Below are 23,669 nucleotides of genomic sequence, written 5' to 3'. Positions count from 1 at the left end.
ATATGCTATTCAGTTCACTTTTGAAGATTACCTTCCCTATATTAGCTTTCCAAAGTGTCTTTTAAATGTTTTGTTATCAGTCATTCACGAAATATTCCTTAAAGAGAGACATAAAATATTATTTTCACGACTTCTGTTTGAACAGCTGTGATGTCATGTGCCATATTTAACTATCTGTCAAATGAGTTAACTGTCTAAAATCTTACATTTAAAGTTAACAAATGCTTAACAATCTCTTAAGCCTAACTAGTGTTGAAGTTGAAAAATAGTACATTATGCAAAAGTCTATAATGGTAGTACTTAAGACGCGAGTATGTTTATGAAAAGAGCGCAAGCGACTTTCATAATTTTCATACGAGCGTCTTAATTACCATTATAGGCAAGTTTCATACGACTTTTTATGCTCGACCATATTTCTAACTTGAAATTAATCATAAGTATTCATGTTATTCTTATCTGACTGGGGAGCGGAACTCATCTTGTGCAATATCTCGCAAATTTTGAGACGTGCGCAGACGCAAACGTATTGATTTTTTCCGAGAAACAAATGTCATTGACCTTGATATAATCTAGAGCGTAAAATAAACATTAATCTTGATATAACCTTGAAAGTGATTTAGACATTGAAAAACGAGGTGACAAATTGAATTTATTTGAATATTACTTACAATTAACGCTGCTTATTGTAGTAACAGAACATAACCTTCTGCGACAGTATTGGATTTCCAGCCTCCGTGACGTTTCGCTAGTTGTTTTTCGATTGCATATCCGAGAATAATCGATACTTGCGCTTTCATATTGCTACAATGGTGTTTCCTGATTAGTGGAACACCTGAACTTTAATGAATAGGTGTACTTTAATGAGGTCCATTAAAGGGTTGCTACCAGGTGTATAATTATTATATTTCGGCATGGTCGAACATAAACTATATTTAACAAACTGTTTAGAGTTTAAGATTCATTAAATATTCTAACAATACTTGGAGAAACCGGCCATAAATGTTTGTTTCGTGATGTTAACTAAAACTTGGCTTAATAAAAGGCTTCCCCGTTTAGGGGAGGGGCAGGCAGTTCCCTAAGTTTGTTAGTAGCAGTCACTTTCTTTTAAACCGAGAAGAGCGGTCTGCCTCGTGGGCACCCTGTGGGACACACAGAGGGCCTTGCTTACAAACTCGTAAATTGGGTTTTAAATTTGTACAAGAGACTCTGCGACGCTGCTTTGTCGAGAAGGGCGATCAAAGGGGCTGCTGGCAAAGGAATTCGTTGGGGTTGATGCGAGAGGGGGTGGATTACCTTCCAGCCGCTACACTGCTCCGTAAGGGAGCCGCAACACAAAAATTGGCTGCGACTGATTTGCTTAAAGACTTGCGGAACTCGCTTTATCATCTGTTAACAATGTCACTATTGCTAATAAACGCTTTATACGGTCCGTGACTTTCTTCCGGCTAACTACAGGGGGTTACCTTTATTTTGTGGTGTCTTTTATCTCAAAATTGAGGTTGTTGTCGGCTTGAAGTAACAAGAAAACTCAACGTGTTCACACATCTGTTACCTCCTTCCTTCTGTAAGTACAGATAGCTCAGTCCACTGTAAATCTGAAATCAATTTGTTCTCTGTGATGAAAAGTGGCCATAACGTACAGGGCCTACTAGAAGTTTAAGGACACTCTTTTGAAAGATATGTTTCATTCCTGTCCTTATACTTATGTGGAATTCTCTGATGTTTATAAGGGACCAGATGCCTGTGAAAACGAAGTCTTTTTTTTTTTTTTTTTTACTGCAAACCCAATCTCTCTATCTTTCAAACTGCGGTTTATATAATTTTCTGCTATGAAAACGTATTGAAAAATTACATTTTTTGCAGGAGAAAATTAATTACTCCACAATCAATGTACTTACATCAATTAATTTTGGAATGGAGTTTTAAATGTCTGAAAGGCTCCTTGTGCAAATATTACTTTTTGTTTAAACAAATTGTGACACATCGTTCACGCATTAAAAATTCAGATTTTTTCCTTGATTTTCCTTAGGAAGAATATTTCCAGTTTCTAAAATTCTCTTGGGTTTGAATTTCGCAGGAAATTGATTAGGGACCGTCACTGTCACTTACATATAACATTGGGAGTTGTGAACACTGGTCAGTCAGCTTATTTATTTATTTATTTATTTATTTATTTACGTATTTATTTATTCACCTATTTATCTATTATTTATTTATTTACTATTTATCTATTTATTTATATATTTATTTATTTACTTATTTAATTATTCACCTATTTATCTATTATTTATTTATTTACTATTTATCTATTTATTTGTATATTTATTTATTTACTTATTTAATTATTATTTATTTATTTATTTATTTATTTATTTATTTATTTATGTATTTATTTATTTATCTATCTGTTTATCTATTTATTTAACATGGCAAAGCCCTAGTTACAATGGGCAGTACAAATATTTGCTTAGAACATAAAATTCCCTTCATTTTAATAAACAGTTGTGGAGTTTGCTACAAGTGTGGGAAGATTTCATTTCTTCCTTGGAAAAAAGTGAAATTGGATCGAAAATCAGAAGTGTGGTCGTGAAATGGCAGATAACTGGGATGTAGAAGAATGACTAGAGATAATATCTAACTCTATACCAAAATCCATTAATCTAAATACATCCATTCTGGAGTAATTAATTTTTTTCCTACAAAAAATGTAGTTTTTCGTCAAGTTTTCATAACAGAAAAATTGTTATATGATCCACAGTGTGAAAGATATAGAGATGGGATTTGCAGCAAAAGACTTCATTTTTCACAGTCGTTTGGTCTCTTTATAAACATGGGGGGTTTTCATGTAAGTACAGTCTAAGGACAGGGGTGTCCTTAAACTTCTGGTAGAACCTGTAATTCTGACCACATCATCCCTTCTTATTGTGGGCCTATGCAATTCGAAAATCAGTGGCATCACTTTAATTAGAAACAAATACTTATTTTTGCACAATTGACATAGACTACTTACATAGTAACCTCCTCCAGTACCACGTACCCGTCGCTACGTCCCTGGTAGGCGACAGATGACATCCACAGCGTCACTTTCTTTTGCTTGGCTATTTAACTACGCTGTATCATCTACTGGATTATTTAGCGTTGATAAAATTGGTAATAGCGAGATGATATTTGGCGGAATGAGGCCGAGGGTTCACCATAGATTACATGACATTCGCCTTACGGTTGGGTAAAACCTCGGAAAAAAACCCAAGGTAATCAGCCCAAGCGGGAATCGAACCCACGCCTAAGCCAAACTTGGGATCAGCAGGCAAACGCGCTACCTGTCCCCGCTACGGGCATAAGGGCGCCGAAATTTCGTATGAAATTAGCCGTTTTGCAAGAACTTTCTCAGTAATATCTCGGCGTCGAGAGTAGCTACAGATCCATGCAACCATTCGTTTGATATAAAGAGTCCACTGCAAGAATGATGGATGTCATTTGGAATACATTTCGCAGGAGAAGCAATTGAGAGTTTGAAATGCTTAGCGCTCAAAGCTTAACTGTGATTTTCCGATCATTACTGGACAATGACTATCAGTGTTAATGCCATATAATTCTGTATGTACATTCTATATGTCTTAAGCTATGCATTGACAGTCTTGGTTCATTTTCGACAAGAAAGTGACATCCATCATTCTTGCAGTGGACTCTTCATATGTAATCGTGAGTTCTGCAATATTAAAGAAGAAATAGACATTATTGGACCGAAAACAAAATGGCATCTCTGAAAGATTGCACATTTCTGAATTCGTTCATGATGATGAAGATTATATTGGCTGAAAATGAGTTTCGAAATTGGCTAATAGTTCTCGAAGATCAATGACTACATTTTTCTTTCTATTTTCTGGTAACAGTCCTATACCTCACTTATTTTAGTTGGTTTCCTTATTATTTCCATTATAAGGTATTTATTTGTCTATTTATTTTACGGCCTACTGAAAAGATTAGCCTACTCTGAAGACCAGAGATTATGTCTACATTGTTTTCAACATCACAACTTCGTTTCAAACGGTCTTGGTTACAGCTATTCAGTTCCAGTTTAGACCTAATAGACGAAGGCCTTATAGAGAAGACTGTCCTGCTTCTGTAATCGTGTTTGGGGGGACACACAGACTTGTGGCGTGCTGTATACAATAACCGCGCGTAACTCCACTTTGTCTCGAACATGCCCCACGGGTGCAGATGGCGCTGACGTCGCATATCCAAGCGGAAAAGTTTGGCTTTTGAAGATGCTTGACATTCATAACTACACACTGTTTGAAAAGACTGGCTTTACGTTGTCCTGGTAACCGCGGAGCAAGAAAATGCTCTTTAAATATTAAAAACCTGCGCCATTTGTCTCCTTACGTTTCATTTTACTTATCCGTCACTTTTTTAAAACGTCTGATAGGTACGTATAATTCTCTTCCAAGAATATTTCGTACAGAAATAAACGACGAAGTACTGAAATAGATATGCTTTGTATCATTGTACGCCCTGAATATGCGATGACTATGGAAGTGCGAGAGGTGAATAGGAAATCTAACCGTAACCATTATTATTATTATTATTATTATTATTATTATTATTATTATTATTATTATTATTATTATTATTATCTCAATGTTATATATATTTGGCCTATACTTGTTTATCCTCTTCAAAATGTTCACCGTCACTAGCTTTCTGACCGGTTTCTCGAAGATGTGGATAAGTTAATTAAAAGTTCGGTGAAGGAAATGTTATGTTTGCCAGGAGACACGCCCGGCGCGATGTTTTACACAGAACGTAAAAATAAGGGTCTCAGCCTTTTCAAAGCTCAATGGGAAGCATATTTACAGCATTTCAATATTTGCAACACATTATTGAGAACCTCGAATCCTCTTGTCGTTTCTACAAGAAACCTAGCAGCAGAAAAGAAAGTCTATTCAAGGAAGTTAAAAATTCCACCCGAAGATCTGGATATAAGTAACATCAATAACCTACGACATAATCTTAGGAAACAAGAGTACTACAAATGGTGTGCGCTTCCACATAAAGGAAAAGATGTTATTTTATTTCAAGAATATACTCCCGGAAATAAATGGATTTTTTCTAAGGAGGGTCTCTCTTCCTCTGAATGGCGGGACGCAATTAAGATGAATGCTAACGTAGCACCAGTGAGAAGTCTTCATGGGAGATCCTTGGACGGTTTCCGTTGCAGATACTGCAACGAGATTGAAGCCTTAGCACACGTCCTAGGATCCTGTCAGCATGGAGATCTCCTGAGAAATTCACGCCATCATAACATCCGAAAACCAATGGCACAGGCCCTTAGAAAAAGATCCTTTGAGGTCCATGAAGAAGTACACTGCGTTGCGTCTGAAGGCGGCGGAATTAGAAGAGCGGACATCGTGGCTCTAGACAAGACTAATAGTAAAGCCTTTACACTGGACCCAACTGTTAGATTTGAGATGAGCCAGACACAACCATCTGAGGTCAACAAAGAAAAACAGCAAATTTATGAGCCTACTATTCCGTATTTTCGAGAAAAATATCAGATGGAAGGCACCTGGGAAGTACATGGTTTAATGATTGGAGCGAGGGGCACCATCCCACGATCAACTGTAAACACTATCAAAACATTTGGAATCCATGACATCATTCCAAAAATAATTACTTCTAGCATTAAAGGGTCTGTGGCAATTCTGAAAAATCATTTATACGGAATATCATAATCCCCCCTCTTTCTACCCGTTAGTGTGTGATTGTTACAATATATGTACAAATTTATTATTTCTTAAACTTAAGCTCCTAGTTCACATTTCAATTTGGCTCATCTATCTTACTGTAATCATTACTATTCTTATATGTGTGTTATTCTGTGTTTTTGGCAACCCAGGATGCCTGAGCAGACTATTTCTTGTAAATAATATATATATATATATATATATATATATATATAATATCATCATCATCATCTGGCTCCACAAAGCGCTGAAACTTTCACTTCTGTATATAAAACAGATACTTACTAACACTACTAAAAGCGTGTAAAAATTAACGTTTATACTACCAAGGGGGGCAATAGGATTACTCCACTGATAATTTTTTAAATTTTATTTTCATTTTTCTCCATATTTAATTTCGAAATTCCAAGTATTTTTCCGTTATATGTCTACTAAGATTTTGAAATAAGAACGTTCGTAATTAATCTACTTTAATAAGTAATTGGCGTTATTTAAGGGGTTAGGTAAAGCTTACAGTAGTAAATTTTTTGGAAATATTCAACATTTTTTCCTCCATTACTGTATCTTATACAAAAATGAAAATTGGTATGTGTAAAACACTATCCTTCTGCTATATGAGAAAAATATTTTTCAATTCGCTGTTCACTGTGTAGTGATGAAGCGTTTCCCTCATAACTCATAAACTTGTTAACTTTTTCATGTTCTCTCTCTTTTATTTTATTGCTGAAACTCATATTTAAAATATCATGCTCTTTCAACGACATTTCTTAATAAACAATTTTTTTTTATTTTGTGTTAGATATTTGACCATTTTTTAAAATGAATTTATTTCTTATCAGACTATCTATCAAAGGTAGAGAAGTGATTTTGCATCATATTGTAGATATGACATGCCTAAATACACACAAAAGATTTCATCACAGAATGTTGGATACTTTTTGAGTTATGAGGGAAAAGCTTCATCACTGCACAGTGAACTTTGAATTTTGAAAAAAATATATAAATATATATTTTTATCAACAGTAATCTCACTAGACGTTTTGATTTATCTAGATAAAATCAAAACTCGAGTGGGATTTAATTGACTGTTGCACGATTAGAAGAAAGTATATAAAGATTAGAAGTAACGAAGTACTCCAATACAATAAAATATTAATTGACTTACGAAAATACAACTGTCTTCAAATGTATTCTTGTACCATCTTAACATTACAAATATTACGCTAGATGAATGCTAGATGGCAGTAGTGAGTAATGCCTTCTCGTCGAGAAGTTCTCGATCTATTATGCACGATGGCAATGTTACTAGTCAAGAAGACTTTGTTGATTCAGTTTCATTTTTTATTAAAATGCAACATTCCACTTCAATTATCCGAATCCCAGTAATCAACGTCACTCGACAGATGATTTTCAATAAATCTTAATATTAAACAATCTCTGATACGTGACTATCCTTAATATGATATAGCAGAAGCTATAACATAATCTAACTAATATACACAAGTGTTATAAAAGTTTTAATTAACGACGATTACATAAAATAAAACATAAATAATTTTAAAAGGAATAATTATTGAATGTACAATTTTCAAATTTGAATGTGGTTGGTGGTTCAATTGGACGTGTGCGTAATAGAAGTGGAACTCGTTGATTTAGGCCTACATGGTGTATTCAACTTATTCAGGATTTCGGAATGAATAATTTTAAACGGAATAATTATTGAATGTAAAATTTTCAAATTTGAATGTGGTTGGTGGTTCAATTGATGTTATATTGGACGCGTGCGTAATAGAAGTGGAAGTCATTGATTTAGGCCTACATGATGTATTCAGCTTATTAAGGATTTCCGAATGGTGTTCTTCATTTATTTGTAAATCGGATTTCAGAAGATACATAGGTATGATCAGTGATTTTTATTAATTCTTGTTCTTGAATGCCAATGCGAGTCATATTTGAAACTGCTGTGCATCGACTGAAGTGGTTTGTAATTATATATATATATATATATATATATATATATATACATATATATTTTTTTTTTGACGTCCAGACCAGCGCAGTTTCAAATGTTGGCAAACAAAGAAACAAATGCTAGGGACGCGATAAAATTAAACAAATGCTAGGGACGCGATAAAATTGTGCGATAAGCAGCCATGATTGGTTGAAATACGCCCTTTCGTACCGTTTTATTGGTCAAAAGTAGTATGACGTAGTAAGAATGTAATAGTCGTAAAAATATGTTTATCATATAGCAGGAGAACAGTGTTTTACACATACTAATTTTAATTATTGTACAAGATAGAGTAATGGAGGAAAAAAAAAAGTTGATATTTCCAAAATTTTACTCCTTTAAGCTGTACCTAACCCCTTAAGTGGGGTGCTCTTGTTACCCCCTTGCCATGAAAATTCCAGGATATGAAATTCAATTTGTTGGTTAATTTTCTACATTTTTGAGCTTGTCTGCTTCCAAATTATTTTGTTTACTATTTTTCATGTAAGTATGCATTTTGTTATTTATATTACCATGAGTATCATGACCTTTGCTTCTATTTTTTTTTAATTTCTATTTCTGTGTGTTACAGTTACAATAAAAGCGATTTTGTTAGAAATGATTATTAGTAGAGACTATTTCCGAGATATTCCTTGTAGTGTAAGTGATGTTCAAATATTTCAATTTCAACAAAAAAAAATAAAATTCATTTTCGTAGATATATATTTTTATTTATTTATCTTTAGAATTTAGAACGATTTTTAAGGATTTTTATTTTATTATAAACTAATGTCTGGAGATGTTCATAGTTGTCTAAATTAGTTATAGTTATAATAAATTACATCCTCATCCGAATGTTGATATTTTCAATATGAATTTCTCTAGATACAGAATTATTTGTTATTATATTTTACAGAATATTGTTGTTAGTTAATTTGAAGTTACTTTCACACTTTATTTCAATCTCTCTCTTTTTTTCCTTCTCTTTTTTCTATTTTGTTTCAGTTTTTAATAAGTGTAGGTTTCCTTTTCCTTGTTTATGTTTTATAAATTAATTTGTCAGTCTTGAACATTGTAATTGGGCTTTGCCTGTTATGTTCAATAATAAATAAATAAATAAATAAATAAATAAATAAATAAATAAATAAATAAATAAATAAATACATAAATAAATAAAATAAAAATTAAATATTGTATTTAATGTTTAAATTTCAACAAATACGGTAACCGAAATTATTTACATTTTTTTATAATACTGTGACTTTCATTGCTTGTAACTGTGTTTTTCAACCTCTCAAAATTATAATATATAGTGTTGAGCAGTTTATCTTGAAATGGCAGTAGGCAAGTTTAACTTTACTGATATTTTTTTTTCCTCATTGTATCACCAATAACATATAAGAAGTTCATTCATTTTGGTGTCCACACCTGTGGAGTAACGGTCAGCGCGTCTGGCTGCGAAACCAGGTGGCCCGGGTTTGAATCCCGGTCGGGGCAAGTTATCTGGTTGAGGTTTTTTCCAGGGTTTTCCCTCAACCCAATACGAGCAAATGCTGGGTAAGTTTCAGTGCTGGACCCAGCACTCATTTCACGGGCATTATCACCTTCATATCATACAGACGCTAAATAACCTAGATGTTGATAGAGCGTCGTAAAATAACCCAATAAAATAAAAATAAATAAATTCATTTTCGTACACGTTTCTAACAAAATGGAATGGAACTTTTGAATCATCCTGTATTTAAAAAAAAGAGAAAATTATTTTATATTTTTACATGTTTATAGGTCAATAGTCAATAATATATGCACTGTTAATATTCCAAGTGTTTAACAAATGTTGGTACCATGATTTTGATGGGAGTGATTCTATTACCCACTTTGGTAGTAGTAAGTTGCAAAAAAATCTTGGTAGCAGGAGGGTTAAACAGGAAATAGGGGAGTCCACACCTGTGGAGTAACGGTTAGCGCGTCTGGCCGCGAAACCAGGCGACCCGGGTTCGATTCCCTGTCGCGGCAAGTTACCTGGTTGAGGTTTCTTTCCGGGTTTTCCCTCGACCAAATATGAGCAAATGCTGGGTAACTTTCGGTGCTGGACCTCGGACTCATTTCATCGGCATTATCACCTTCACCTCACTCAGACGCTAAATAACCTAAGATGTTGATAAAGCGTCGTAAAATAACCTACTACAATAAAAAAAGGAAATAGGGGATGCTCTATAACTGTAGACGGTAACATGAAAAACAATATGCAATAACGATAGATATATTTAAGCTCCTATCTCAAAACATTCTGTAAAGCATCCCCCATTTTCTGTTTAATTTTTGCATGCTTTTACTCTCACTCTGTATAAAATAGTAGCCGGATTCTCTGCTCGTGTGTTTGCACAGTGGAAGGCATTGTCTTTAGCACAGAAATGTTTCCGCGTCCCTTCCGAGGCTCGAAACCAAGTCCACTGGAAGCTCTATCGCTTGAACCGCAGCATAAGTGACGTCTTTGTAAATGGGAGACTGTGGGGTATGCGAACCACATTGTGCACGGTCGGATGGCACAATTCTCCCGGGGATGATGAAATCTTTACGTGAATATTTCAGAGGGGCTTAGCCACCACGTTAATATTTGCTATCTTAATCAGCGAATGGGATCAGTGAGGCGTCAAACCACGGGCCTGCGAGTTGCAGAGCGTCCTCATGACATGCTCTGCATCTAAAATGTGGCTCTCGACCTACGCTGAACGCCCCGCGTTTAGTGCTTTGTCGGATCTAAGGCAGCAAGTTGCCTCTGTTATACTGGACTATTTCAGAGATACCTGAGGTTGCCTGACTGTGAGACACAGAATTGCCAGTTAACTGCACTACTTATTGGACGATAAAATATAGCCTACTCAATATAGCACCTTTCTTCTTATTCCTTCTGTCATACTTTTCCTGCTTCCTTTTTTTCGTTCTTCACCTCTCCACCATTTTTGTTCTACTCTATTTTTCCTTTTCCTTGTCCATTTCATTCTTCTCTCTTACATTTTTTCCGTTTTTTCTCCTTCATTTCCCTTTTCCTTGCCTTCTTTGTCTCCTCTCTTTTCTTCCCTATTTACTTTTTTAATTTTTCTTTTTCCTCTTCTGCTTTTCTTCCTCTCCTCCTTTTCTTCCACTTTTCTTTCCTTAATTTCCATTTTCTTCATCTCCTTCTTTTCTTCCTCTTCTGCTTGTCTTTCTCTTCTGATTTCCTTTCTCTGCTTCTCTTCCTCTTATTTTCCTCTTTTTTTCCTTTTATTTCTTTCTCACTTTATTTTGTTTCTCTCCTGCTTTCCTTCCTTTCCAGTTTTTCCTTTTCTCTTGCTTTATTCCCCTCTTGCTTTATTTCCTCTCTTACTTTTCTTCCTCACCTGCTTTCCTTCCTTTCCAGTTTTTCCTTTTCTCTTGATTTATTCCCCTCTTGCTTTCTTTCCTATCTTAATTTCCTTCCTCTCCTGCTTTCCTTCCTTTCCAGTTTTTCCTTTTCTCTTGATTTATTCCCCTCTTGCTTTCTTTCATCTCTTAATTTCCTTCCTCTCCTGCTTTCCTTCCTTTCCAGTTATTCCTTTACTCTTGATTTATTCCCCTCTTGCTTTCTTTCCTCTCTTACTTTCCTTCCTCTCCTGCTTTCCTTCCTTTCCAGTTTTTCCTTTTCTCTCCCTTTATTCCCCTCCTGCTTTCCTTCCTCTTTTGCTTTCCTTATTCACCTTCTTTGCTCCTTCTTCTGTTTTCTTCCTTTTTCACTTTTCTTCCTCTCCCGCTTTCCTTCCTCTTCCCATTTTCTTCCTCTTACCATTTACGTCCTCTCCTTTCCTTCTTCTTTTCTTCCTTTTCTATTTCCTTTCCTCTCCTAGTTACCCTTCTCTTCGCCTTTTCCTCCTCTCCTGATTTTCTTCTCCTTCTCCATTGCTTCCTTTCTTACTTTTCTTCCTCTCCTGTGTTCCTTCGTCTACTCCTGTTCTTCCTATCCTCTTCTTTTTCTGCTTTTCTTTCTGTTCACCTTTCCTTCCTCTTGTTTTCCTTACCTGATTTCCTTCCTCTACTTTTTTATTTTTTTCTGCCTTTTATTTTACTTCTCTCCTACTTTACTTCATCTCTTCTTCACCTTCTTTACTTCATCTCCCTTTTTTCTTGCTCTCCTGATTTTCTTCTCTTTTTTCCTCTCCTACTTTACTTCATCTCTTCTTCACCTTCTTTGCTTAATCTCCCTCGTTTCTTCCTCTCCGTTTTTCTTCTCTTTTTTCCTCTGCTACTTTACTTCATCTCTTCTTCATCTTCTTTCCTTTATCTCCCTCTTTTCTTCCTCTCCTGATTTTCTTCTCTTTTTTCTTCCTCTCCTACTTTACTTCACCTCTTCTTCACCTTCCTTCCTTCATCTCTCCCTTTTCTTCCTCTCCTGATTTTCTTTTCTTTTTCTTCTCTTCTTCCTCTTCTACTTTACTTGATCTCTTCTTCACCTTCTTTCCTTCATCTCCCCCTTTTCTGCCTCTCTTACTTTTCATCTTCTATTACGTTTCTTCCTCTCCTGATTTTCTTCTTTTTTCCTTCCTCTCCTACTTTACTTGATCTCTTCTTTACCTTCTTTCCTTCATCTCCCCCTTTTCTTCCTCTCCTGATTTTCTTTTCTTTTTCTTCTTTTCTTCCTCTCCTACTTTACTTGATCTCTTCTTCACCTTCTTTCCTTCATCTCCCCCTCCTCTGCCTCTCTTACTTTTCATCTTCTATTACGTTTCTTCCTCTCCTGGTTCATTCTATCCTTCCCTTTTTCATTTCTCCCTTCTCTTCTTTTTACTCTTTTGTTCTTATCCTGCTTTTCTTCGCCTCCTGCTTTCCATCCCCTGCCCCTTTCCTTCCTCTCCTGATTTCCTTTCTCTCCTGATTTCCTTTCTTTCCTGTTTTACTTCCTCTCCTGCTTTCCTTAGTTACCTGCTTTTCTCTCATCCTGATTTTCTTTTCCTAATTTCCTTCCTTTACAGCTTTTCTTCTTCTCCTACATTCTTTCCTCTCTTATTTAATCTTACTCCTATCTTTCCTTTCTCTCGCTTTATCCGCCTATGCCTCTGTTGCACATTACAGCAACTCTGCGTTGTGAGCGATTCCCCAGATTGGCTCCTGTTGCAAAACAGTCGCAGACGGAACTGCTGCAATGAACTGGCAATAAATGCGAGAGCGTGAAGATGATGGATCTGACGTGGCGGAGACTACAGCGGTGGTTCCACGTCAGAGAGTGATGAAGCTGCGTTGCCGCGATGAGTAATGTCACATCGAACTCTTCGGCAAGTCATTTTCTCAGCTGATACGCGCCAGAAAATTAAAAGGATTCCGAGACGAAACGTCTGGAGTGACTTAGTAATAAATGCGAGGAACGGATTCAGTGAGCAATATTATTTCCCATTTTTTAATGTGATCTGCTATTTTGACACACATTTTAAAATCTGTAAGTAGGATTGTTATGTGCTAGTTGAATCGATATTAAAATACTTATAACTGACGATCAGAAGCGGGAAAGACGAATAAAATTGTTGTTTTAAGACTGTCCTGTATCTTTACAGACATGAAATAAAGTTTTTGGTGAGGTATGATACTCGTGTTATTGAGGGTGAGTGGTATCGTCGCGGTTAAGATGTGGTGCTGCAAACTGTTACCAATGAGGACATGAAATTTTGGTTTTTATCGTTTTTTTTATAGTTTAATATGTGTAAAATGATACTATGACGTCATTTCTTCTAATTGTCAGCTTTTAGCCCTTTCTTCAGCAAAAGTAAAAGAATAATTTGTGGCAATTCTGAATTAAAAAAAAAAATGTTATCAATGGAAAAAAAAGTGTTGCCAACCGCGCAGCGGAATTTTAAATTTATTTAGCCGGTTGTATACATGAAGGTTTGTTAAATATGCCCTATTTTTTCTACATTTGTATCTTTTATAACTTCTGAGAAAAGTGCACCCAAAATTGAGGAATGTAACATTGCAACATATGGAAGTACAGACTCCCCAATGTGCATAAAGAATAAGAGCAAATGTCAGTCCTTTTATTTAATGCATTGTTTTCAGAAGTGTCCAACTAATTTGGATAAGAACTTTGACGCAAGGAGTATTTTATACATGGAAAAATGGTGGAAAATAAAATACTGAGAAACAGAGATAGAGGGGTGTATCAAATTATTAAATTGAATGTATGTTATTTAAAATGTCCTCTTCAAACATAAAGTCGAAACTGATACCATTTTCTGATATGGAAAGAATCGAATTTTTTAAAGAAAGAAATTAAAATTGAATTTTTTTCTCAAATTTCCTCAAATTTCAGTCATAACAGCCTTCAGAAACACGCGTATGAACTACGAAATTATCTAATTAGAATTGGCTATGACAGAATATTATTTGGCGAGATAGTGCAATGTTTTTTGTATTTTAGTTGGGGAAAACGTCGAAAAAAACAATACTATTACACTTTTATTACGTCATACTATTTTGACCAATAAAACGACACGGAAGGACATGTTTCAACAAATCATGGCTCTTTATCGCTACAATTTTATCACTTCCCTAGCATTTGTTTATTTATATCTCTTCCCTAGCATTTATTTGTTTTTATCACGTCTCTAGCATTTGTTTCTTTGTTTGCCAACATTTCAAACTACAAATTCTTTGCGATCGTCGTTTGTTTCCCGCATAGATAGTCTCCGTTCAAATGTTTTGGTGAAGTTAACATTAGTGAAATAGAATTATAGTAAGTCAATTAATACATATTTTAGATTAGAGTACTTTATTTCTTCTAATCTTTGTATACTTTCTTCTAATCGTGTAATAGTCAATTAAATCCCAGTTTAGTTTTTATTTTCACTAGATTAGCGTTTCTCAAACTTTTTTGAAGTGCGGATCACTTTTTAAAGTCAGAACAGTTCCGCGGACCACCCCATTTTTGTTCCCTTCGGAAGCAAATTTATCATTTTCGTAGCATATTTTAATACCAGTATACTTATATTTTAAAATCGAATTAAGGTTCGGTACTTTGGTCCTCTGTTATGAATTCGGGTGATCTCTGGCTGGGTTACAGGTGCAGCGCCAGATGTGCAGGGAAAAGATGTCGAGAAACACCACGTGTATAGTGCTTTAAATCCCTCTTTTATTGCTGAGAGTAGAGTGGGAAGTCGATAGATGGGCAGGATAATTAAAATAAAATAAATTGTCAGTACTGGGAGAAAAAGTGAAATTCGATTGTCATGTGTCATTTCCAAACTCTGAGATTTTAAGCAATAGTGTGATACACAGTTCGTTTGAATTTTATTTTTTCTTCTGTCTTTTTTGAAGGATCACAAAGGCAGAACTCGAGGACCACAGGTGGTCCGCGGACCATAGTTTGAGAAACGTTGCTCTAGATAAATCAAAACCTTTAGTGAGATTACTGTTGATAATTTTCCCAAGCAGGATTCGAACCACACGCTCAGAACACGAATCTCCCACGTTATCTCTAGACAACGCCAGTGACCTTCGGAGGCAATGTTACACTACCTATAAATTCAATTTATATTCTTAAAGTCGGTGACTTTACATAAACTATTCTACCTGCTGTCTAAATTGCCTTTTTATTCTTCCTTGGAGCTAATTTCTAAATCTTTTCGTATTATTCCTTCGGACGGCAATATCTAAATTCATTTCTGTCTCTCTTACTGCTACATCTTTTGGATTCTCTGACTCTCTTTCCTCCGTGACACGTCTAAATGCTTCCTTCACCTTTATAGCCGTATCGCCCCTGGATGTTCTTTCTTGTGATGTTTCAAAGGATCTATGAAATATTTTGCTTCTTCAAACTTTTACCGACCGCCATCGCCATTATGAAGTGAATTACCGGCACAATTCCACACAAGTTTTCCTGCAAGCCAAACAGCGGAACAAGTCCTGTACAGTGTATTATACATCAGCCTTGAGAAAGCTTTGCTTTTAAAATTCTGTCGGTTCGGGGTTTCTTTTCAGATAGACAGGATCTGGACCAACTTGCCATTGAAACTTTCATAGGAAGGTTTAAATTGTCACTTCATCATCTTCAATTGCATCATACTAGTGGGTTGTGATTTGAAGACCTGTGAACTTGTCGCTGTGATAAGGTTGGTTACTGGTTCCGACTGTGACTACACTCACAGCTCCAAGAAATTCCATCTCCGCCTAATATGTGACTCATAGCGACGATGGCGACTGATATCGATTGTGATTAATTTCTTCCTTTAGGACATACAAGGGCACAATTTTCGGTTACGTGAGGCACTCGATTTGAAATAGTTTGTTTACTAGGAGAGGAGACTGCAGAGTAGGATGGGAAATATAAACTGCTGTGACCTGCGTCACCTTATCGTAATCGCTAAGGCGGTCAGTGGCGAATTATTAGGAAAGCGCTTGGTTAACGTGAGAGACTCGAAAACTTTTATTCAATTTGGCAAATTAATTCGGCAGCTTTAATCATAAACCTCTTTACTATTTCTCCATCATTGAATTGATTTAAATCACAGGCGAGAAATTGCGTAACTAGCCAATAATATTCCATCACGTTATCTACGTTTATTTTCTTGAATATTCTGGCGTTTATCAAGATTACTTAATAGATTTGCACGTTCTCGACCTAAAATAATTTGAGAAAATCATATTTCGTTTTCTACGCACATTTTATTTTATTTTTTATAAATTTCTTTTAGAAATAATACGTACAAACAACATTTAATTCCTCGTACCTTTTAATGCAGCGCGTTTAAGGTATAATCTCGTATTTAGTATACTATGCAAATGTTAAGATCATAAATTTTCTTCGGAATAGTACGAAAAATAACATTTAATTTGTCTTACCTTCTAATTCAGCATGTTCTTTATGACATAAAGAGTAATGTCGTTGTAAATTAAATTTATTAATGCCTAATAGGGTTTTCGAGCGTAACATACATCGTATGTTCTCCCCTTCTAAACAGCGAAAAAACTCTTCCTCCCATTTCTCATGAAATAATCGTTTTCTAACGCGTACACACTGCTTTGATAATGTCATTATCCCACCACTGATATTGCTTATGGAACTGATATAGAACCTGCCCACGTCTAGAAGCTACGGTGAGGGAGGAACGGGGTTGTGAAGATGATGTCACTCAGAGCGGTAAGCTCTGTGAAGGTCAGTGAGGCATTATTTCTCAAGTGAGGCACGATGCCCATCTCTGCTTTAGGAGTAAATCAGATCACTGCCTTCATATCTCAATCTCTTTCTGAAGTGTTAGTGCGAAGATTTCGTTAAATAAATCATAATTTAAATTTTTTCGATCAGATTAATGGATTAAATCTCGTAACACTAGATAATGTTATCTTTCGTCCATGTAGATCACTCGCTGAAATGTGCAAAGGGTACGCGGTGCTGTCCCGTGTGCACTGTCGTGCAACAGGGAGAGATAGAGAGCATACCCGCTAGCAGCTACGGAGTGCACCCTAGTGCACTGCGTTTTCCGCGGGTAAGAGAGGCTAGCCCCAGCGTGCTCTGTGCTGACGACCCCTGATGTAGATTTTAATTTCCATTAAGATTTGTTTAAGCATCTCTTCGCTAGTTCTTGAACCTTGCGCATATTGATGTCATCATCAAAGGACATCATAGTAAACGTAAATACCTTCCGCTGTTCCGGCTGATGTTAATATACAGAGTGTTAAAAATTACCAAAAATTTCATGGGATGGTAGGGCAGACATTTTGAGTCGTTTGAGGTAGGGAATGCATGCCCGCCGAAGCATGCTTTCAGAGGTACGTCATTGAAATTAAAGATCCTTTTGATGCCTGGAAAACATATATTCCTTATCTCAAATGGCTCCAAATGTCCTGCCCTACCACTCCACGAAGGTTTTTTTTTTTTTACAATCTTTTTGAAACACGATGCATTTACCAGGCACCGAAAGGATCTTTAATAAAATTTCAGCAACTTGTAAGTTAGAATTTATAAAACAGTTATATTACCGATTGTTCTGTATGGTTGTGAACTCTCATTTTGAGAGAAGTACAGAGATTAAGAATGTTCGAAAATAAAGTTCTTAGGAAAATATTTGGGGCTAAGTCGGATTAAGTTACAGGAGAATGGAGAAAGTTACACAACGCAGAACTGCACGCATTGCATTCTTCACCTAACATAATTAGGAACATTAAATCCAGGCATTTGAGATGAGCTGTGCGTATAGCCTGTATGGGTGAATGCAAAAATGCATATAGAGTGTTAGTTGGAAAACCTGAGGGGAAAAAGATCTTTGGGGAGGTCGAGACGTAGATGGGAGGATAAAATGGATTTGATGGAGATTAGTTATGATGATAGAGACTGGATTAATCTTGCTCAAGATGGGGACAGATGGGTTTATGTGAAGGCGGCAATGAAATGCGATTTGTAAGTAAGTAAGTAAGTATGTAATGCCTACCTGTAGAGATTGGTGATCTACTTTTACAATGATTTAGCCCTTAAGCGAGCTTCTGCGTAAATACATTCCCTATCTCAAACGAATTCAAGTATTTGCCCCAACATCCTCGCGCAGAATTTCTACAATCTTTTTGAAACAACCTGTAGAGTTCATCAAAGGGCTGATCTACTGAAGCTAACACTGGTTGCTAGTGCCGTTGTTGAACGAGCAGATCTGTAATTAAGTGAACCAGATTTGCTAATGTACATCAAATAAGTTAATCATATTAGTCCTACCCTACGTGTCAGAAGTCCTTGCTTTGGTCACCTGCCTGTAATTTCTTACCTCATTGTGGTAGATAAGGTAAAGCGGGTTGTATATTAGCCGGGCGACAAATCAATCGATTTAACCCTCAAGAGGTGTGGGGAGGAGCGGGGCGAGGGCCAGTGGACCGGAACAACCCTCTGGCGCTGGAAGTAACGTGATTACGATTTGTTAGGGGTGACTTTTTTAAACTTTACACAAGCAGTAAAACACACGACTCTGTGGGGAATTCAAGCCGGGCCAATAGTGATTGTATCACTTAGTTGGCAATACTTTATCAACTACAGATATTGCTCGGGCTCCATTAACGAAATTTGGTTGCGTGACGCAATAAACTTTTACACACAATTCCTTTGTAATCTTTTTATTTTACTCTACGCTCACCATCAGTGACGGAGCTGAATCCTGTATCATCAGGGATATCTCCACTCAAACTTTGTCCGGATATCGAATTCATGTATGAATTTTAATACTTACTTACTTACTTACAAATGGCTTTTAAGAAATCCGCAGTTTCATTGCCGCCCTCACATAAGCCCTCCATCGGTCACTATCCTGTTAAAGATTAATCCAGTCTACATAAACATGCCAGAGGAAGATGCAAAGAAAAATACTGGGCACCACGCTATGAGACAGAATGACAAACGAAACACTGCAAATACTGACGAACACTACTGTCGCAGCAGAACGAGCCACGGCAACGAAGTGGACCTGGGGGGGGCATGTGGCGAGACTGCACCAGGCAAGATGGACCCATGCAGTCACGATGTGGGACCCCTACGTCGGGAAGAGAGGACAGGGAAGACCACGGCTCAGATGGTATGACATGTTTACCAAAGAGGCGGGGAAACAATGGTCGAGGACAGCAAAGAACAGAGTTTTGTGGAAAGAACGAGGGAAGGTCATTGTAAATAGATAACGTAATCAAGGTTAAGATATTGTAAATAGTAAAGTCAGTATTAGTGAAAGAGTAAGATAAGTTTTGTAAATAGTAGAGTTAGTGTTGAGAAAGTGTCAGTTAAATAGTGTAAATAGCAATCAGTGTTTGTCAAAGTGCCGGTGTCAGTATAATGTGTGTAGTGCAAGAAAAAAAATGAACAAAGAACAGAGTGCTGAGACTAGTTAAAGTCTAACAGGGTTATTAACCTGTCACAAAAGTAGTATACACGACAAGCTCGCCTGGATTGGCTCACCAAGCGAGTACACTTGAGCCATCCCTGTCGAGGGGGTTCTAACCCCATCACAGGAGGCCTGTGCCCAACATGGGACATCATGGCTAACATTAATTCATTCTCTATTATCATATCCCACCTCCTTCAAATCAATTTTAATATTATCTTCTCATCTACGTCTCGGCCACTCCTGAGGTCTTCTAACTAACACTCTGTATGCATTTATGAATTCACCCATACATGCTACATACCCTGCCCATCTCAAATGTCTAGATTTAATGCTCCTAATATTTGTACTTTTTGTCTTGCTCCGAAATAAAACTAGGTGAATATTACTAATATGTGTGCCCTAAATCTGAATTTAAAATCAAAATTGCCCCTTCACATACCATTTTCCGGGGAAAATGAATGGGATTTTTAATGAAAAAATCTCTTTTTATTTTTCACTGCTACTGATAAAATTAGAACACACTAGGGATTCTAAAGGTTTTATAATGCTTGAAAAATGTGTACTGGATACAAAAACGATGTTACATAGTTTAAAACACAAAAATAATAAAAATATTTCATGATATAATGAGAGAAATCTTGGAATTTGAACTTGCCATTTAAAAAAAATTCTGGATGACTTCTGTTTATAACTAGACCCGGGACTGTCTTTTACAAGGAACCAACAATAGTCTGCAAGCATGCTGGATGATGATCTTCCTTTATATCGTCTTTCCATTTCAGATATTTCTTGATGAAATGTTCCCTCATGCTCATCGCTTACCGCCCCAAGGTTAGGAGGAAAAACATCCAAATGATAATGTAAAAAGTGTATTTTGAGACCCATATTACACCCCATTTTCTTATGTGTACTTGCCATGGTTTCCACAACAAGTTCCATGTAGTTGTCTGCCTTAGAATTTCCAAGGAAATTTCAGCAAACATCCTTATAAGTACGAAATGATATTTTTTATTTGTAACGGAAAATTTTTCCTCAAACAAAGATTAAGCCATAACTTTGTGAATTTGTGGACCGATGAAAATGACCTCTTTTAATTTTCCTTCACTCAAAATGATAAACTTATCTTTTAAATATTTAAAACCACACCTTTTCTTGTTTATTGCGTACATCTCACTTTTAACTGTTATGAAATTTACTTAATAGAAGGGACCAATATCTGTTTATTTATTAGAAGTACAAACGAACATGTCAACAACCATAAGAAACAGGAAATAGGTCGTAAACTCCTAAAATGCATTAGCTTTTGTTTTGGTTTACAACCCCAATCCGCGCTAGATGGGGGAGCGCTTATCGAAAAGTGAAATCATAGTATATCTTAAAAACCTTGCGTGATAGGAAGAACAGAGATGCATTTTCCGATTCAGAGCACACCAGACCATAAGGGACACATCATTTTAAGTCGGAGCAAAATTCTTGTTGTTCAGTGTTATGAAGAATACAATGCGTGCAGTTGTGCATTAAGTAACTTTATCCATTCCCTGTAACTTCATCCCTTCTAGCTCCAAATATTTTCCTAAGCACCTTATTCTCTAACACACTTAACCTTTGTTCCTCTCTCAACTTGAGAGTCCAATTTTCACAACTAGTAATATAACTGTTTTATAAATTATAACTTTCAGCATTTTTGAAAGTAAATTTTACGACTGAAGCTTCTCAACCGAATAATAGCAGTTATTTCCCATATTTATTCTGCATGTAATTTCCTCTCGAGGATCATTTATATTTGTTACTGTTGCTCCAAGATATTAAATAATAATAATAATAATAATAATAATAATAATAATATATTTGGGGCTAAGAGGGATGAAGTTACAGGAGAATGGAGAAAGTTACACAACACAGAACTGCATGCATTGTATTCTTCACCTGACATAATTAGGAACATTAAATCCAGACGTTTGAGATGGGCAGGGCATGTAGCACGTATGGGCGAATCCAGAAATGCATATAGAGTGTTAGTTGGGAGGCCGGAGGAAAAAAGACCTTTAGGGAGGCCGAGACGTAGATGGGAAGATAATATTAAAATGGATTTGAGGGAGGTGGGATATGATGATAAAGAATGGATTAATTTTGCTCAGGATAGGGGCCAATGGCGAGCTTATGTGAGGGCGGCAATGAACCTGCGTGTTCCTTAATAGCCAGTAAGTAATAATAATAATAATAATAATAATAATAATAATAATAATAATAATAATAATAATGCACTTTTTTAAATGTAATAGTACTACACAAACAATAGCGAAGTACTTTTAAATGATCTGTGAACAAAACGAAATTATTTCATCTGATTTTTTTTCTTTTCTCCAGGGCACTCGACATTCTCTTCCCCGATGAGACTTTCGGGTTTTGATTCGGGACCAGTTACATCCTTGTAGCAAGCAGACACGTTAACCGAAAGCTGCCCTACTCAGTTTGTCAGAGGAAAACGGTGAGTACCTGACACACATTGTCATAACTTCAGTAGTTTACAAGAGATGTTCATTCCTGGAACATTATCTCCGTTTTTCGTGGAGAGGAAGAAGTCTCTTAATCAACCGAGGAATTTGGCTTATCTGCAAAATTTTTGTGAAATATCAGGCTCTATTTGTTGTATGAAATCCATTTCTAAATATTATACCTTTAATTTTTGTATAGAACTAGGTTATGTTTTAAAAAATTGATGAGAACATTATCTACGAACTGGGCGATATTTGTATCAATTACCGTGTTACTACAGGACATTTTGTTAATTACACTTCAGTGATTGAAAAACGTTTACATTTCATACGCTGCTTCTTAATTCGACGCAATATTTGTCTTTTGACGCTTCATCAAAGTAGAAAAACCTATTTTCTTTATAGAGTTTCCCTAGTTGTTTCATTAAACGTTTCTGAAATGAACAATGTTATTACTTTCACCAAAAACGTTTGTGAATAATTATTGCACTGAGCTTTTCTTTAGCATTGTTTATTCATTTGTCTGAACTGCATCTAAATTGTTACATTGAAAGTTCCCCAAATGTCTTTTTTTGTCTCTCGAATTGTTTTTTTCAATAATGTGGCTTAATGATTACATCGAATGATTGTTCTAGCGTGGAACGTTTATGTGGGCACATTTTCGGGAGAAATGTTCGTTATCACTTCCGTAATACTTTACTCACGCCTTGATTCTTAACGGTAGCACGCCGATGCAACCCGCAATGTAGAACTGATTACAGCTGCTGAGAAGGCAAGGTACTCCAATGATTGTAGTTTGGTTTTTCCGGCTGACGACACGTTCACACACGATAACAGATAGAGGGGATAGCGGACTCACGAATGAATAATCTCGCTGTATGATATTTTGTTTAATTAATCACATTCTTGCTTCAAAGATACGTTACACACCAGTTTCTTTGAATGTTTTTAATATTAGCTGCATTTATTTAATCGAATATTTTCTTAAATGATAACTTTTGTTTGACACGATATTTTCTTATAACTGGATAGTGTTTTATCAAAATATTTAATTTAAATAAAATTAATTTGATTCATGGAATATATTACTGAATACTAGATTGTATTTTTTAAATCACATTTTGCTTAAACAAGAAACGTTACTTATTGCGTTGAATGTTTTTTAACACTCGACATATATCTTTAATCGAATAATTTCTTAAAATATGTCTATTTATTTCGTGGAAATCTTTCCTATATATACGAAAAATGTTTAAGCGAAAGATTCCTAAATAACAGAAATTTGAATCGGTAGTCCTAAATATTAGATTGTTTTAGTTTAATTACATCCCCACTTGAATAAGGAATTTTACTACTTTCACCGAATTTTTTTAACGCAAATTATATTTCTAGAATGAAATATTTTCCTAAAAATGAACGTTTGTTTAATATAATTTTCTTATATCTAGACGTTGTTCCAATTAAAGATTAATTAAGTAATGTCAATTTGATCCTTTGAATGCATTGATCGTTATATCAAATCTTTAGGCCTAAGTCATTATTTCAACGGAGAAGCTTTCTTGAATACTTACTGTATTTTATTTAT

At 35.8% G+C, this 23,669-nt stretch overlaps 1 protein-coding gene across 2 annotated transcripts in view; it reads left to right on the top strand.

Annotated features, from left to right (window-relative positions):
- The window catches only part of LOC138694978 (LIM domain only protein 3-like), a 913,591-nt gene that overhangs the window by 124,214 nt on the left and 765,708 nt on the right, over positions 1-23,669 (top strand). For both annotated transcript variants that reach the window (XM_069819207.1, XM_069819208.1), the window contains exon 2: positions 21,957-22,077. The gene's annotated coding sequence lies outside the window, so the exon portion shown is untranslated. The remainder of the gene's footprint in view (positions 1-21,956; positions 22,078-23,669) is intronic.

The sequence above is a fragment of the Periplaneta americana genome, chromosome 2, assembly GCF_040183065.1.
Source record: "Periplaneta americana isolate PAMFEO1 chromosome 2, P.americana_PAMFEO1_priV1, whole genome shotgun sequence".
NCBI lineage: Eukaryota > Metazoa > Arthropoda > Insecta > Blattodea > Blattidae > Periplaneta > Periplaneta americana.
Note: the sequence above shows the minus strand (reverse complement) of the source record. Positions and strands in the feature narration are given on the sequence as shown.